The sequence below is a fragment of the Rutidosis leptorrhynchoides genome, chromosome 9 (genome assembly GCF_046630445.1).
Source record: "Rutidosis leptorrhynchoides isolate AG116_Rl617_1_P2 chromosome 9, CSIRO_AGI_Rlap_v1, whole genome shotgun sequence".
NCBI classification, from domain to species: domain Eukaryota; kingdom Viridiplantae; phylum Streptophyta; class Magnoliopsida; order Asterales; family Asteraceae; genus Rutidosis; species Rutidosis leptorrhynchoides.
Window position 1 is genome coordinate 267,376,275 of NC_092341.1, and position 17,205 is coordinate 267,393,479.

Consider the following 17,205-nt stretch of genomic DNA (forward strand, 5'->3'; position numbering starts at 1 on the left):
TATGTTGATTGACGTTTGTCTTCGGAAAATAATCTCTGCAGACCCGGAACACGGATGTGAGATCCGTGGGGTGGCCTCAATCAATCTGTGGATCAATCTGTAATTGATCCGTCTAGTGTTCTGCTTTTAAGCGGTTAATGTTTTAGAAAGAACTGTGTGTGAGAGAAAGTGTACTTCTCTCTAACTGAAGTTCAGATCAGATCTCCCGAAATGTGGTGACCCAGGGGGTCTATTTATAGGCGTAGAATGTCCGAAATTCTCGGGATACACGTGTCAATCGCTGATTAATTCAGTTATGCGAAATATCTAGAAGGTCAGTGACATGTGCTGACGTGGCTACATGCTGCTCACGCGCCTAGTAAAAGGGCTTAAGCATTGAAGCTGCCTGCAGGGCTTACGCATGACGATGGGCGGCCTGCTGTACGCTAGGCGGCAAATGCTAAAAACCGCCAAATATTATTATCTTTTGTGCTCCTTGATCTATTTTTCTGTATAAAAATGATGCGTTTATGCGTGTATCCCCTAGGATACACCATTACGTATGTTTGAGGGAGTCTTCACCGATTTGTCAATTATGAAAGATATTCCGACGATTGAAACTTTTAGGATATTAAATCATTACGGCGGCCACCGCTTTGTCCGCCGCTACGACCGCTGAAACCGCCACTTCTTGGAGAATGCATACCTTGTTTCAATTTGTTTACAGAGTAGAGATGGTATGGCTACTGATTTTGTGGTCAATTGAATTAACCGTGGAGATCTGGATGAAGGAACGATTTCTTGAAGTTATTTGTTTGAACCGTGGACAAGTGGCATAAGCAGAAGACGTCATTAAAACTTAGGCTAAAAAAATGGAGGTTATTTTTTTAACTGACACGTGTGCCGAAATTTTTGGACCCACTAAATGGATACCACGTATTGATTTAATCCCACGATTTATATATGATAGAGATAAAGGTTATTATTATTATTATTATTATTATTATTATTATTATTATTATTATTATTATTATTATTATTATTATTATTATTATTATTATTATTATTATTTCTATATATACTAAATGTCACCTAGTGTTTGGTCGTTCCCTTTAAAAAAAACCACAAAAACGACATCTCACTCCCCTATTTAACCACACTCAATCCAATACTTTTGAATTATTCTTCCTCCTCTCTTCTTCTACGCACGCTCGCCTCAAACTAGGGTTTCCAATCCCTTTTCAAGAACCCCTGATCTCTCCTGGTATCTTCAAATTCCTTTTTCCAAATGCCTCTGCAGCAACATTTATTCACTAAACACACATCTCACACCACCGCTAAAATTGATCATTGCCGCTCTTGATGTCCCGCAAATTCCGCCGTCACCGCCGCTTCTTGCACTATCCCGTCACAATCGTCACCATTAATGTAATCGTCTTCACCGTTATGTATTTTCAATGATTTTCAATTTCATCTACTAGTAAATCTTTGTTTTGTTACAAATCTATCAAATTTAGGATTTCTAATCTACGGATGATAACAAAAGAATGATTTGAAATTTTTGTTTAATGAGATTTTGTATGATACTAGGGTTTAATTTGCAACAAAAGATGGTGCTTTTTTAGGTTTTTATGTTCCAGGTACAGTAGAAACTCTATAAAATAATACACTTGGTGTCACGACCCGGAAAATTTCGACTAATTTTAAACCAAACTCTCGATACGATGTAATATTTTCGACACGATAAGAAATGTCTGTTAAGTAGGATCTCAAAAATTTTGAACTGTTTCATATATTCAATTGACTTTCAATTTCTTCCAACGATTCACGAACAATTAATTATAAATAGATATGTGTGTGTGTGTGTGTGTGTATATATATATATATATATATATATATATATATATATATATAATAATTGAAAATATAATTTGAAATATTATATGTTGTTGCTATTAAAATTAATTATGTAAAATAAAATAAATATAGGATATTATAATAATTATTATTTAAAATATATCTCTATAAAGAATATTAAAAATAAATATTAAATGATTAGAATAAATAAAAATAACTAAAATAAAAACTGGGGATTTTTCTGAATACTTTTGTTCGCCACTGTGTAAACAACGGACCGCGATATAATACTCCGTAATTTAATAAAATGCCAAATACCCGGTTGTACCCTGTTCTTGATATTTGTGGATTCATGACACTATAATTCATGTGATATTATTAATATTACTGTGTGATAGGCTGTACGTTCCTTTCAACTTTTCAAGTTGATTTATATTAGGATTGTTAATATATATTATTATTATTATATTATTATTAATATTAATCTTAAGTTTAGAATTATGTATATATACATCCATCTGCACCATAGATAGAGAGATAGGAATTCATTCTCCATTTGAATGATCAACCACCACCTCACCTTCTTAAACAATCAAGAACCACCGTGAACTATCAATCACCACCACTACTAACCGGTTACCATTTTCTGTTTCTGACTAAAACTTGCTCCTACTAATTAATCCTTCAAGACCCATTCAAACGACCATTCATTTAACCACCACCACAACAAAGCTACCATTACCTTTGATTATAATCTCATCACCATCCGCCATCTAGTCGTTTCTGCAACCGATGATAACCACCACGAATCACTTCTTAAATCACCATAGAATCATCATAAACAATCACACACCACCCTATCACCAAGAATATCCACCACCTCCCTATCTCACGTTTCTCTCTCTCACTTCCCTTTCTCTCTCATTTTTTTTATTTACACCGTCACACACCACTCAACCATCTTATAACACCTTAGATCATGACTGCTACTACTACTAGTACTTGCTTCTGTTTCTAAGTAGTTGGCAATCAAAATCAACCCAGCTACCCCTTTTTGCTCGATATAAACCCAACCCATATTGCTTGAAACAACCTACAGGGCTGCTGCTATGATTTTTGTTTTTATTTCTGTTACTAAACCGAAGTCAGACACACCTATTTTGCTGCTAATAAGCTCGACTACTATGCTACTGTCAAACTAAAATGCTATTGCTGTTGGTTACCCTAAACCGTCACCCACAAACCCACCATGCCACCCATAACCATCAACATTAAACCCACCACTTTTATCACCATCAAATCCTTTTCGCTACTGCTACTGTAACTATTTTTCCTGTTTTCTTCTGTTTCGGTTCCTGAACAGCAACGATAAATGATGATACACGATAAAATTAATGATGTTGATAATAATCGAAATAATCATAAACGTGATGAAGGAAAACGGAGATGTTGATGATCGTATGATGTAATCACGAATTGAATGATGAATGATATTATCAAATCAAGACTCCTGTGCGTGTTTTCTTTCCCCTATTATGGCAGACAAATTGTTAAAAAGTTAAACCCCACAAAGAATGGTGACTCTCCAGCTGTTTTATTTAGTCACGATATTTTTTTTGTTTTCCTAATACCTGTCTATTTCGTTTGAAAACCGAAGACCTACTTACCCTAATTAAATTATGATACTGACCCGTAATTAGATTGGGCCGAAATTAATTAATTTTAGTTGGCCAATTCTTGTTTGTTGGGCCGTGAAACAAGAGTGTCGGATGGACTGCCGTTTTCGTTGGGCCATGTATGGCTTGTGCTATTGGACCGAAACCATCACGAGCACTTGTTACAAAATTTAGATAATGATAAGGATTATGATGTAAGGTGTTGTGAATTAATGATGATGATGATAAATGAATTGATGATGAGGAGGACTTGATAATAATAACGAATGATGATTGTGATTCACGATTGAGTTATGATGATGTATTAGATGAGGTCTTTGGTGAACTAAAGAAATTGTGGGTTTCTAATTGATGGGTCTTAACTCAACAACGATTACTAAGTTGTTGAAATTGGTTATCGAGCTAACCAAGTAGTCGGGCCATTTCTTGCAACTCGGGTCACTAGTGCTGCTATCCTTGTTTTAATCGAACAAGATTGCTTCTATTTACGCGTCTCCTGTTTCTGTCTCGGGTTGACACACACCACCACACGCCATCTAGTTGTTATTCGATTTACAATTCTATTGCTCGTCTCTATTGTTCTCTTGATCGTCTACATCGAGGGTATAATTTTTGATCTAAGCTTTTACTTAATATAATGCTTATGATTATGATCTTGTAATTTAAGGATCATATATTATAGTTAAGATGAGATAATTAAGATTATGATAACATATAAAGCTTAAATTTAGATTAAGGAATATAAATACATATATTATTATGAAAATAATTAAAATTATAATTAAGATTCAAATGAAATATTATTATTATTATTATTATTATTATTATTATTATTATTATTATTATTATTATTATTATTATTATTATTATTATTATTATCATGATTAGTATTATTATTATTAATCAAATACACCTTTTATATATTATTATTAATATTATTTTACCAAATAAATATTTGTTATATAAAAATATATTTAAATACATATGACATAACTATATTAATATTTTTATAATAAGTACCAATTATGTATCTAAAGTATATAGAATAAAAATAGTTAATTAATTTATTAATGAAACATATAATCTACTAAAATAACAAATACTATATAAATTCGTTTGATTACAATTATGTGTGTTAATATATATATAAATGATTTAGGTTCGTGAGTTTCGAGTTCAAGCCTATACTTGTTCAATGTCGTCATATGTATTTTTACTACAAAATACATTATGGTGAGTTTCATTTGCTCCCTTTTTAATTGCTTTTGCAATATATATTTTTGGGCTGAGAATACATGCGCTGCTTTTATAAATGTTTACAAAATAGACACAAGTACTTAAAAATATATTCTACGTTGAGTTGTACCACTGGCATATTTCCCTATAGCTTGGTAACTACTATTTACATGGGTATTGTAAACGCGAATCCTGTTGATAGATCTATCGGGCCTGACAACCCCAACCGGACTGGACGACCAGTATTCAATGGTTGCACAGTACTTCGTTTTGGTGACTACACTTGGTACGGTGTAGTGAGATTTCATAATAAAGGGAATATGCGACGTTGATTAAATGTTAAGTATTGTTACCAAGTGCTCAACCACTTAGAATGCTTTACATACACTTGCGAGTGTATTATGTTTATGATTATGAAATCTTGTGGTCTATTAAAATATTGAAATGATTATTATGATAAACCTATGAACTCACCAACCTTTTGGTTGACACTTTCAAGCGTGTTTATTCTCAGGTACGAATTAAGTATTCCGCTGTGCAATTGCTCATTTTAAGGACATTACTTGGAGTCGATTATTGCAATGGGACCAAATGTTGATGACTTCATCCAGGAGGATAAGGACGGGTCGTCACAGGTGGTATCAGAGCATTGGTCCTAGCGAATCAGGTCTTGCATTAGTGTGTCTAACTGATAGTTGTTAGGATGCATTAGCAAGTCCGGACTTCGACCTTAGCTGCATATTATAAGTATTGTTTATCATTCCTAGTGGAAAATTGCCTGTTTATCATTCCTAAGTCTAGACACGACTTCCTGCACTTATTTGATAGATAGTATATAGATAAATTCATATCCTAGCATATCAGTTACTGTAAACTTTGCCTGACACGTTTCCTTATTTTTCTCCATAATCTACAGGATCTTCTGTACTATAGATAGGTATTCTATGTAATTAGAATATCATTCGACATCTGAAAATCATTTCATATCGAAAATTCTTTATCTAACCGTGCAAGATGAAACTCGTAACTAGTTCAAGTTCCTCAGAGTCCGACAGCTATTCCGATATGGAGTTTCACCTAAGCTCCGAAAGCAGTGTCACCAGAATGAGTCAAACAATCAGCCATCCCCAATTCATCTAATGGGTACGTAGTCGACTTAACCAATGGAGTCAAGAAGAAGGCGATCCTTTTCACCCACCAACCTGCATCCTCGGCGAAGCACCTGAAGCACTTACCGTTGAACCTATCTGAAACACCCTTTTTAGCCTCACCTCCAGGGTAACTCGTCACGATTATCTTCTATCTTTAATTCTAAACCTTGTTCATTCGCTCGTTCCTACCGACAATCATCCCGGAGTAATAAGTCAACAAGCTTTGCGCTCGAGTAGTGGCTTTGGAGAATATGGTGCAAAACCTACCAGCTTCAGCAACAGTACCAGCAGCACCAGTACCACTAACAATAACATCCGCATCACCAACCTTGACATCACAATCTGTATCTCGAGCATAACCATCGTTCTACATATCGCTCTATATCATTAATCTACGTTCTGCATATCGTTCTATATCGATTATTTCCGCTCGATATGGCTATATAATTTCTAAAAGTTTTAGAGATTATGTAATCTAGTATTAACGATAAATCAAATGAGTTTAATATCTTATTGACTCATTAAATCCACGATTACATCTGAAGAAAATATATATGCAAGTATATTTTCATAAAGATTGTAATTAAAATTCTTTTGTACAAACTATTAATGGTGAAAATATTTTAACGGGTAGGTAATACCCGAGGAATATTTAGATTTCACATTAATCAGTTACACGGTACATTCTTCGACTCTGATTAAACAGTCAGTCACTATCCTACTTGTATCCATAGATATACGTATCCGTTCACCACAGAATCCATTTTCGTTCAATTTCATATTTGGATTTTGATCTATCAAAATCAAACAAGTGGCATAATGAAGAAAACATCGGGCAAAGTAAAATTTGTTAGAAACAAACGAATTAACTAATTGAAATATTGTTAAGAATCCACGCTAACTGTTCCTAGCTAACTGTTCCTAGCTAACTGGTTACATTTTATTCATCGCAATTTAATTATCGCAATTTACATTCTCGCAATTTTATTTATCGTCATTTAATTTCTGTATTTATTTTACGCACTTTAAATAACGGGACACGTATACAAGGTTTCGACATATCATATTGACCCATCTATATATTTATCTTGGAACAACCATAGACACTCTATATGCAAATGACGGAGTTAGCTATACAGGGTTGAGGTTGATTCCAAAATATATATATAGTTTGAGTTGTGATCAATACTGAGACCGGTACACGGGTCACGATATGTATTAATTAATTCGAACATTATATATTAAGCTATATATGAATTATTGGACTGTTAACTGTGGACTATCGACTGTGGACTAATAATATTGGACAATTAAAATGAACTAAAATATTGATTATAACATATGAAACTAAACATTTCTTCAAGTTTGCCACTTGATTTCATCTTAAACCTCATTCGTATCTTGACAATTACAATCTGCGTTCAAACCTTTCACGATTCTTGAAAACACCTCGATTGAGAGGATGAACCAGCCGCACTTCATCTACGGAAGAAAAGATTGATGCATATAGTTATACACCTGAAAAACCCTCGGAAACTGAGTAAACGTTTAACATAGCTGTACTAATTCCTTTAGTGTTATTATTACCCAAAATGATTTGGTAATCCCTTTCAAAGTAGCAAATTTTGTCACAGCTCCAGCAAGTCAACTCCGACTTTTCATTCGAAATAACCTTATTATAACCTCGATATATATGCGTACTCTTTATTGTCACTTGAGAATCTTTTATATTCCACCATATTACCATAAGCGTTTAATCATCTAAAAATACAATTCTCCTGAAACCACCTCGGTTTGATAATCGATGACCCAGATCCGTTAACTTTGAAAATGCTGACGAAGCACATGTTGTAGATGGTCTTAATGGCCGAAAGTTGATGATAAAGAAGGAAGTGTTAGAAACGCTCGATAGAAAATTGGTACTAAAAATCGGATTGAGCACACCATGAAGGAGACCAAGGATAAATACAAGGACTAAACCCTATATTCAAAGAATCCAGGTAATTCTGGATCCGATGAAATCTTTAGAGAATATCTTGCTCCAAAGTCATGTTAAAATCTTGCGGAAAATTTTTCTTTACCAACCTTTGAACTTAGAAATTCCAAAATATCATCATAAAATATCTTCGATATTTCTGAGGATATTTTCATAAATATTCTTGTCCGAAATTATCAACCTCTTCGTGTTTTAAGTATTCCATTATATTGGAAACTTCTGTAAAATCTAAGTATGAATTATGAATGATTTGTGGAGAAGTGTTGGGAATTGAAGCATGAGTTAGTATAATATAATGACTCTTGGCCAACGTGATTATATTACAGTAAGTCATGCTGAGTTTCTAATGGAACGTGATGATGGTTAACATATCATGCCCTCATCATGTGCTATGTTACATAACTCTTTCATTCTACATAATCTCTAAACGTATTAATGAAATATTTTTTTTGATATTCCTATCTTTTCTTGATTCTAGAAATTTGCTAATTTAATCATGCTATTACGTTCCCTTTATGTTTAGAAGATTTTCTTTAAATTCCTTGAATTCCGGAAATCCACCATGACTACGTCAAAAGTTAAGACGAAACTTCTCAATCTTTTGTGATAGCTTCATTCGTACGCTTCGAGTAATAGAATCGTTTTATCTATATTAAAAAAAAATGATAGAACTCTATTTATCAACTCATCATCGTCATGAAAATATTTTTATTGTTAGCCATGACGACCTCACTCAAATTTCGGGATGAAATTTCTTTAACGGGTAGGTACTGTCACGACCCGGAAAATTTCGACTAATTTTAAACCAAACTCTCGATACGATGTAATATTTTTGACACGATAAGAAATGTCTGTTAAGTAGGATCTCAAAATTTTTGAACTGTTTCATATATTCAATTGACTTTCAATTTCTTCCAACGATTCACGAACAATTAATTATAAATAGATATGTGTGTGTGTGTGTGTATATATATATATATATATATATATATATATAATTGAAAATATAATTTGAAATATTATATGTTGTTGCTATTAAAATTAATTATGTAAAATAAAATAAATATAGGATATTATAATAATTATTATTTAAAATATATCTCTATAAAGAATATTAAAAATAAATATTAAATGATTAGAATAAATAAAAATAACTAAAATAAAAACTGGGGATTTTTCTGAATACTTTTGTTCGCCACTGTGTAAACAACGGACCGCGATATAATACTCCGTAATTTAATAAAATGCCAAATACCCGGTTGTACCCTGTTCTTGATATTTGTGGATTCATGACACTATAATTCATGTGATATTATTAATATTACTGTGTGATAGGCTGTACGTTCCTTTCAACTTTTCAAGTTGATTTATATTAGGATTGTTAATATATATTATTATTATTATTATATTATTATTAATATTAATCTTAAGTTTAGAATTATGTATATATACATCCATCTGCACCATAGATAGAGAGATAGGAATTCATTCTCCATTTGAATGATCAACCACCACCTCACCTTCTTAAACAATCAAGAACCACCGTGAACTATCAATCACCACCACTACTAACCGGTTACCATTTTCTGTTTCTGACTAAAACTTGCTCCTACTAATTAATCCTTCAAGACCCATTCAAACGACCATTCATTTAACCACCACCACAACAAAGCTACCATTACCTTTGATTATAATCTCATCACCATCCGCCATCTAGTCGTTTCTGCAACCGATGATAACCACCACGAATCACTTCTTAAATCACCATAGAATCATCATAAACAATCACACACCACCCTATCACCAAGAATATCCACCACCTCCCTATCTCACGTTTCTCTCTCTCACTTTCCTTTCTCTCTCATTTTTTTTATTTACACCGTCACACACCACTCAACCATCTTACAACACCTTAGATCATGACTGCTACTACTACTAGTACTTGCTTCTGTTTCTAAGCAGTTGGCAATCAAAATCAACCCAGCTACCCTTTTTTGCTCGATATAAACCCAACCCATATTGCTTAAAACAACCTACAGGGCTGCTGCTACGATTTTTGTTTTTATTTCTGTTACTAAACCGAAGTCAGACACACCTATTTTGCTGCTAATAAGCTCGACTACTACGCTACTGTCAAACTAAAATGCTATTGCTGTTGGTTACCCTAAACCGTCACCCACAAACCCACCATGCCACCCATAACCATCAACATTAAACCCACCACTTTTATCACCATCAAATCCTTTTCGCTACTGCTACTGTAACTATTTTTCCCGTTTTCTTCTGTTTCGGTTCCTGAATAGCAACGATAAATGATGATACACGATAAAATTAATGACGTTGATAATAATCGAAATAATCATAAACGTGATGAAGGAAAACAGAGATGTTGATGATCGTATGATGTAATCACGAATTGAATGATGAATGATATTATCAAATCAAGACTCCTGTGCGTGTTTTCTTTCCCCTATTATGGCAGACAAATTGTTAAAAAGTTAAACCCCACAAAGAATGGTGACTCTCCAGCTGTTTTATTTAGTCACGATATTTTTTTTTGTTTTCCTAATACCTGTCTATTTCGTTTGAAAACCGAAGACCTACTCACCCTAATTAAATTATGATACTGACCCGTAATTAGATTGGGCCGAAATCAATTAATTTTAGTTGGCCAATTCTTGTTTGTTGGGCCGTGAAACAAGAGTGTCGGATGGACTGCCATTTTCGTTGGGCCATGTATGGCTTGTGCTATTGGACCGAAACCATCACGAGCACTTGTTACAAAATTTAGATAATGATAAGGATTATGATGTAAGGTGTTATGAATTAATGATGATGATGATAAATGAATTGATGATGAGGAGGACTTGATAATAATAACGAATGATGATTGTGATTCACGATTGAGTTATGATGATGTATTAGATGAGGTCTTTGGTGAACTAAAGAAATCGTGGGTTTCTAATTGATGGGTATTAACTCAACAACGATTACTAAGTTGTTGAAATTGGTTATCGAGCTAACCAAGTAGTCGGGCCATTTCTTGCAACTCGGGTCACTAGTGCTGCTATCCTTGTTTTAATCGAACAAGATTGCTTCTATTTACGCGTCTCCTGTTTCTGTCTCGGGTTGACAAACACCACCACACGCCATCTAGTTGTTATTCGATTTACAATTCTATTGCTCGTCTCTATTGTTCTCTTGATCGTCTACATCGAGGGTATAATTTTCGATCCAAGCTTTTACTTAATATAATGCTTATGATTATGATCTTGTAATTTAAGGATCATATATTATAGTTAAGATGAGATAATTAAGATTATGATAACATATAAAGCTTAAATTTAGATTAAGGAATATAAATACATATATTATTATGAAAATAATTAAAATTATAATTAAGATTCAAATGAAATATTATTATTATTATTATTATTATTATTATTATTATTATTATTATTATTATTATTATTATTATTATTATTATTATTATTATTATTATTATTATTATCATGATTAGTATTATTATTATTAATCAAATACACCTTTTATATATTATTATTAATATTATTTTACCAAATAAATATTTGTTATATAAAAATATATTTAAATACATATGACATAACTATATTAATATTTTTATAATAAGTACCAATTATGTATCTAAAGTATATAGAATAAAAATAGTTAATTAATTTATTAATGAAACATATAATCTACTAAAATAACAAATACTATATAAATTCGTTTGATTACAATTATGTGTGTTAATATATATATAAATGATTTAGGTTCGTGAGTTCCGAGTTCAAGCCTATACTTGTTCAATGTCGTCATATGTATTTTTACTACAAAATACATTATGGTGAGTTTCATTTGCTCCCTTTTTAATTGCTTTTGCAATATATATTTTTGGGCTGAGAATACATGCGCTGCTTTTATAAATGTTTACAAAATAGACACAAGTACTTAAAAATATATTCTACGTTGAGTTGTACCACTGGCATATTTCCCTATAGCTTGGTAACTACTATTTACATGGGTATTGTAAACGCGAATCCTGTTGATAGATCTATCGGGCCTGACAACCCCAACCGGACTGGACGACCAGTATTCAACGGTTGCACAGTACTTCGTTTTGGTGACTACACTTGGTACGGTGTAGTGAGATTTCATAATAAAGGGAATATGCGACGTTGATTAAATGTTAAGTATTGTTACCAAGTGCTCAACCACTTAGAATGCTTTACATACACTTGCGAGTGTATTATGTTTATGATTATGAAATCTTGTGGTCTATTAAAATATTGAAATGATTATTATGATAAACCTATGAACTCACCAACCTTTTGGTTGACACTTTCAAGCATGTTTATTCTCAGGTTAAAATTAAGTCTTCCGCTGTGCAATTGCTCATTTTAAGGACATTACTTGGAGTCGATTATTGCAATGGGATCAAATGTTGATGACTTCGTCCAGGAGGATAAGGACGGGTCGTCACACTTGGGACCACCAAATTTATTAATTAAAAGAGTTATTAATTAATCGATAAATTAATAATTATTAATTTATATACTAAATAATATTTTATTAATTTATAGTAGAATACTTAGTTTACAAACACCTTTCAACCTTTCACTTAATTATTGTATACAATGCATGTATATCAAATGAATGGCTCAATTTGAAAGAAACCTTCAATCTCCCACCTTATTATGCTTCTTGTGTTCAATGTATCACTTTATGGACATTAAAAAAAATTTCTATATAAATACAAGATCAAAATAGGTTAACACAAACAAATCATACACACAACATGGCTTCCCATCTTAAAGTTGTGAAAAAAACAACAATGACAGACGAGATTCGAAGAGCATTATGCAAGCACAACAAGGATAATCCAAGACTCACTCAAAAGTAATTGCAAGAATGGGTTCATAGTAACTATGGTTTGCAGGTGAGTCAAGCGACAATATCGAATACAGTTAAGCGGTCTTTAGAGTATCTTTCACTTGCTCCCGAAAGAGACGATGTTAAGCGACACAAACCGGCAAAAATTCCTGACCTAGAATAATCTCTCTATGAATGGATTCTTCAATATCAAGAACATGTGAATATGACAGGTGAACTCCAGACTTTACTCTATGAAAAATCTCTATGAAAAATCTCTCTATGTATCCAGTGGATACTCCAGACTTTACTTTTTCTATTAGTTGGCTTGGAAAGTTCAAAGCAAGATATGGAATTAAAAATTTCTGGCGTTTTGGACAGAGTGGATCTGTTGAAATGGAGGGCATGAAGGACAAATTAAAATCCATAAGAGACAAAGTTGATCAGTTTGAAATGAAAGACATCTTTAATATGGATGAAACAGGTTTATTTTTTATTATTTTATTTTATAATTTGTACTTTAGTGATGTAATTATTTACATGTTTTAATCTTAAACAGGTTTGTTTTTTAGACTTCGGTCGGATCTTTCCCTTGCAACAATGCAGCTTGAAGGGAAAAAACAAGACAAGGAAAAACTAATTGTTGCTATTTGATGTAATGAGGACGGCTCTGAAAAACTTCCTTTATGGATTATTGGGAAATATGCTAAACCAAGGTTCTTCAAGAATGTAAACTTGAACAGTCTGAACTATGAGTACCGTGCTAAAAAATGAGCTTGGATGACTGGTGTGTTATTTGAAGAATATGTTCGCCAACTTGATACAAAAAAAATGGTTGGAAGAATAATTCTCTTGATTGTGGATAATTGCCCTGCTCATCCAAAAATTATTGAAGGATTACAAAATGTTGAATTATTTTTTTTGCCACCAAACACAACATCAAAAATTCATCCTTGTGACGCGGGGATCATACGAGCTCTTAAGATGCATTACGTCAATTTTATAGAAGCCTTTTGGAGGGCTATAAATTAGGGGTTCCAAATCCAGCAAAAATAAATGTATTAGATGCAATAAATCTTGCAATTTCAGCATGGACTATGGATGTTCGTGCAAATACAATTGCGAACTGCTTTTGTCATTGTAAACTTCGATCAACAGATAACATGACTTTTGAGAACTCAGATGAAGGTGGTGAAAGCACTCAAGAACTCCAGAATTTGATCAAAGAGTTGGGTTATCGTAATGCAGTTGATGTCGAAGATGTTCTGACTCACCCAGAAGAAAATGTAGTTGCACAGTTGTTGACTGATGAATGAATTATTGAAAGCGTTATTGGAATTAATAAAGATGATATCGATAAAGAAGATGATGAAAGTTCTACAATGGAGCCCCCTTCGAGAAATGAAGTTATTAAAGCGGCAATCACATTGAAAAATTTCTTGTTGAGCTATGAGAAAATAACACCAGAAGTTCTTACCATGCTCAGGAAAATTAGAGACGAGATTCAAGGGGAAATTGATTTCAACAAAAAACAAAAGACAATTGAGTCATTTTTCAAGAAACCTTCATAAATCATTCATGTAATATGCTATATACTGTATAAGGAATTATTAATTTATATTTTATATGGGGTCTAAAGAAATTATCAAAATTTTATTATCTTATAATTTTAGCGAATTATTAATTTAGCACCCTATCCCCGAGTTAGAACCGGCAAAAAATATTATCTTAGAGAGTTTATTAAATAATCGAGTATTAATTTATCGAGTTTCTACTGTATATTGATGTGTAGTAATGATGATAAATTGATAATAATGATGGTTACTGATGATGTGTAAAACTAAATTTTGTTTACACATGTTTCAACGACTTGATGTAATTTTTTTTGTTGAAATGATAATAATTGACTAAAATAAATAACATCTTTCGATTCTCATGTTGATAATGTTAGTAAAGCTAATGCTGTATTGCTTAACTTATGGGAGAAAAGGCGTTATGACATATATTGAGATTTTGTGCTTAAATTCGTGCTGATATGCAGATTAAAAGTAGTTATTTGGATCATTAGAATTGGAATTAAAAAAATTGGTTGGTTAAGGTTGGGTAACCTTCCTGTAGAGGTGAAGAATGAATGAAAAGGTCGTCAGTCAAGTTTGAGCCATATGTGGACGCCATTGTCTTATGTAATGGAAGCAACAACAACAACAACGATGACTATTACTATGGCACGAGATGGGTTAGTCACTTTGAGTATCTAACTCTTGGTTGTTCAAATTTTCTGGCTTCAATTATTTTTCAAACGCCTGGTTTGTCCAACTACAATGCTAATTTATCATATCACAATTCAATGAATCGAAGTGGTTAGAAATTATTGTGTTATATAGATCTTTTCAGATTATTTGATATGCTTTTTTAATAATATTATAACCACAATAAATTACTTACTATAAGTATTGTTTTTATTGCAGCAGACCTTACTTCATCTTCTTTTTAACTATGGTGTTCCTATTAATTAATCAGATGTTACCCAACAAGAATCTAAAAGTATGTACATTGAAATTGGCCAATTTTATGCTCTAATACATATTGGTTTATAACATTCTTAAAGTAGGAATTTCTTTGTAAATATTGGTAGCTCCCCGTGCACTGTTTGAGTTTGGGATGTCAAAAAAATTTCGGATCTTAACAGGTAAATCTTTTTATCAAGGGTCATAACAGACGGGTTGCGTTTAACGAAACAAGTTTTGTCCAAAAAAGTACGCTACAAATTGTTTCAAATCAAATACTTACATTGCAACCTTTAAATGTAAGTTAATTTTCACTTTTATGTTATCTACCATTGTCTCAGTGTTTGTCTACGGAACTGAGTTCATTTCGAGATCTAAAAATTGACTCCCCATTTCTTTAAGAAACAACATGTTACCCTCAAAATTTGATTGGGAGAAATAGGCCATTGATAAATGACCCAAACCAAACTACTTCTATCTAAACACCTCTCATCTAAAAATACTAAATAGCTACTCTAGACATGAATTAAACATCTTATTTGCAAGTTACATGTTTCAACATATTCTGTTTCCTAATGCATCTTATTTGCAAGTTAGATGTTTCACCATATTCTGTTTCCTAATGCTATCTACTGTTAAACCAAAATAAAAGATATGCATGTTTGTTATAACAAAATTAATACTACAAATAAATTTTAAAAGACATGGAATGCATGTGTTCTACTTATACTGGAATAATAACCAAACTTAGAAGAATACTATAAATAGATTACAACTAGAAGCAAACATTTTGTTCTTCTTTACTTTAAGTTCTCATTTGACTAATTAGTTGCTTTATTCTAATTCAAATTTGTGCCATTAACTTAAGGTCAACCACAAATGTTAGACCTATGTGACTCCACAAAGGTATATAATTAAATTAAAATGATAGAGGCGATATTTGTTGGCAGTGCGAGTGATTAAAATTCTTTTGCAGCTGCTATTCAACACCGGTGGCGGTAGTGAAAGATTTAAAGTGCTTGAGGTCAATCATTGTGGATACGTGCACAACTAATAGGCATTTCATTTGTTACCTTTGTATATCTTTATCTTGATATCAGTCGAGGTGAGCTTCTATTTGTACCGTAAATTTTCCGAGTTAATTAAAGATGATCTGTTCATATGAGAATATTTCATTAAGATTGATTAATATTCGATGATATTACCTTTTCGAAAATAGTATAGTTTCAAAGAAAACACACCAATTAGATGCTATAAACTTGAAAATTGGAATTCATTTTTCTAAAAAATTACAGACCTAATTTGATTGGTTAATTATGATGAATTGGTTTAGCAGCGATGGCAATGATTTCAACAGGTAAGCACTTGATAAACCTAAGTTACGAGCTTGACATACTTGAAAATTTCACTTAGTAAGTGTTGGATGTATCAAAATGTCAATATAAATAGAAATTGCATATTAAAGAATAACTGAATAACATTGCATATATCCCATGTTGGTTAAGATTTCAATCATAATATTCAAAAGTTAATCACTTTGTTTTGATGATGGCACAAAAGAGATAAGTGGTTAATCATATGTAAGACGACATGAGTTCATAAGCCTAAACTATCTCTAGCAAAAGACCAATGCATAAGTAATCATCTTGGTAAAAATGGTACGTGACTGCACCATAGTCAACCGTGTAACTGACCGTGTGTGTCCTGTACCAACGAATTCAAGTTTTTCTAAAACTGTCAATCTACGGCTAACCTCACGGTCGATCGCAGCTCGACTGTAGTTTTCTCTGTTACCAAATTCATCCACTTTAAGTTAGACCACTTTGAGGCATCTATAATTTATAAAACCTTTTTAAGCATACTTATGATAGTTGCCCTCTTTGATCTCAAAGGAGTTTTGAACCAAAAGATGT

At 32.5% G+C, this 17,205-nt stretch overlaps 1 pseudogene; it reads left to right on the forward strand.

The window, feature by feature from the left end:
• The first annotated feature begins 12,711 nt into the window (after window positions 1-12,711).
• Window positions 12,712-14,387, forward strand: LOC139869442 (CENP-B homolog protein 2-like; annotated as a pseudogene).
• The last annotated feature ends 2,818 nt before the right edge of the window (window positions 14,388-17,205 follow it).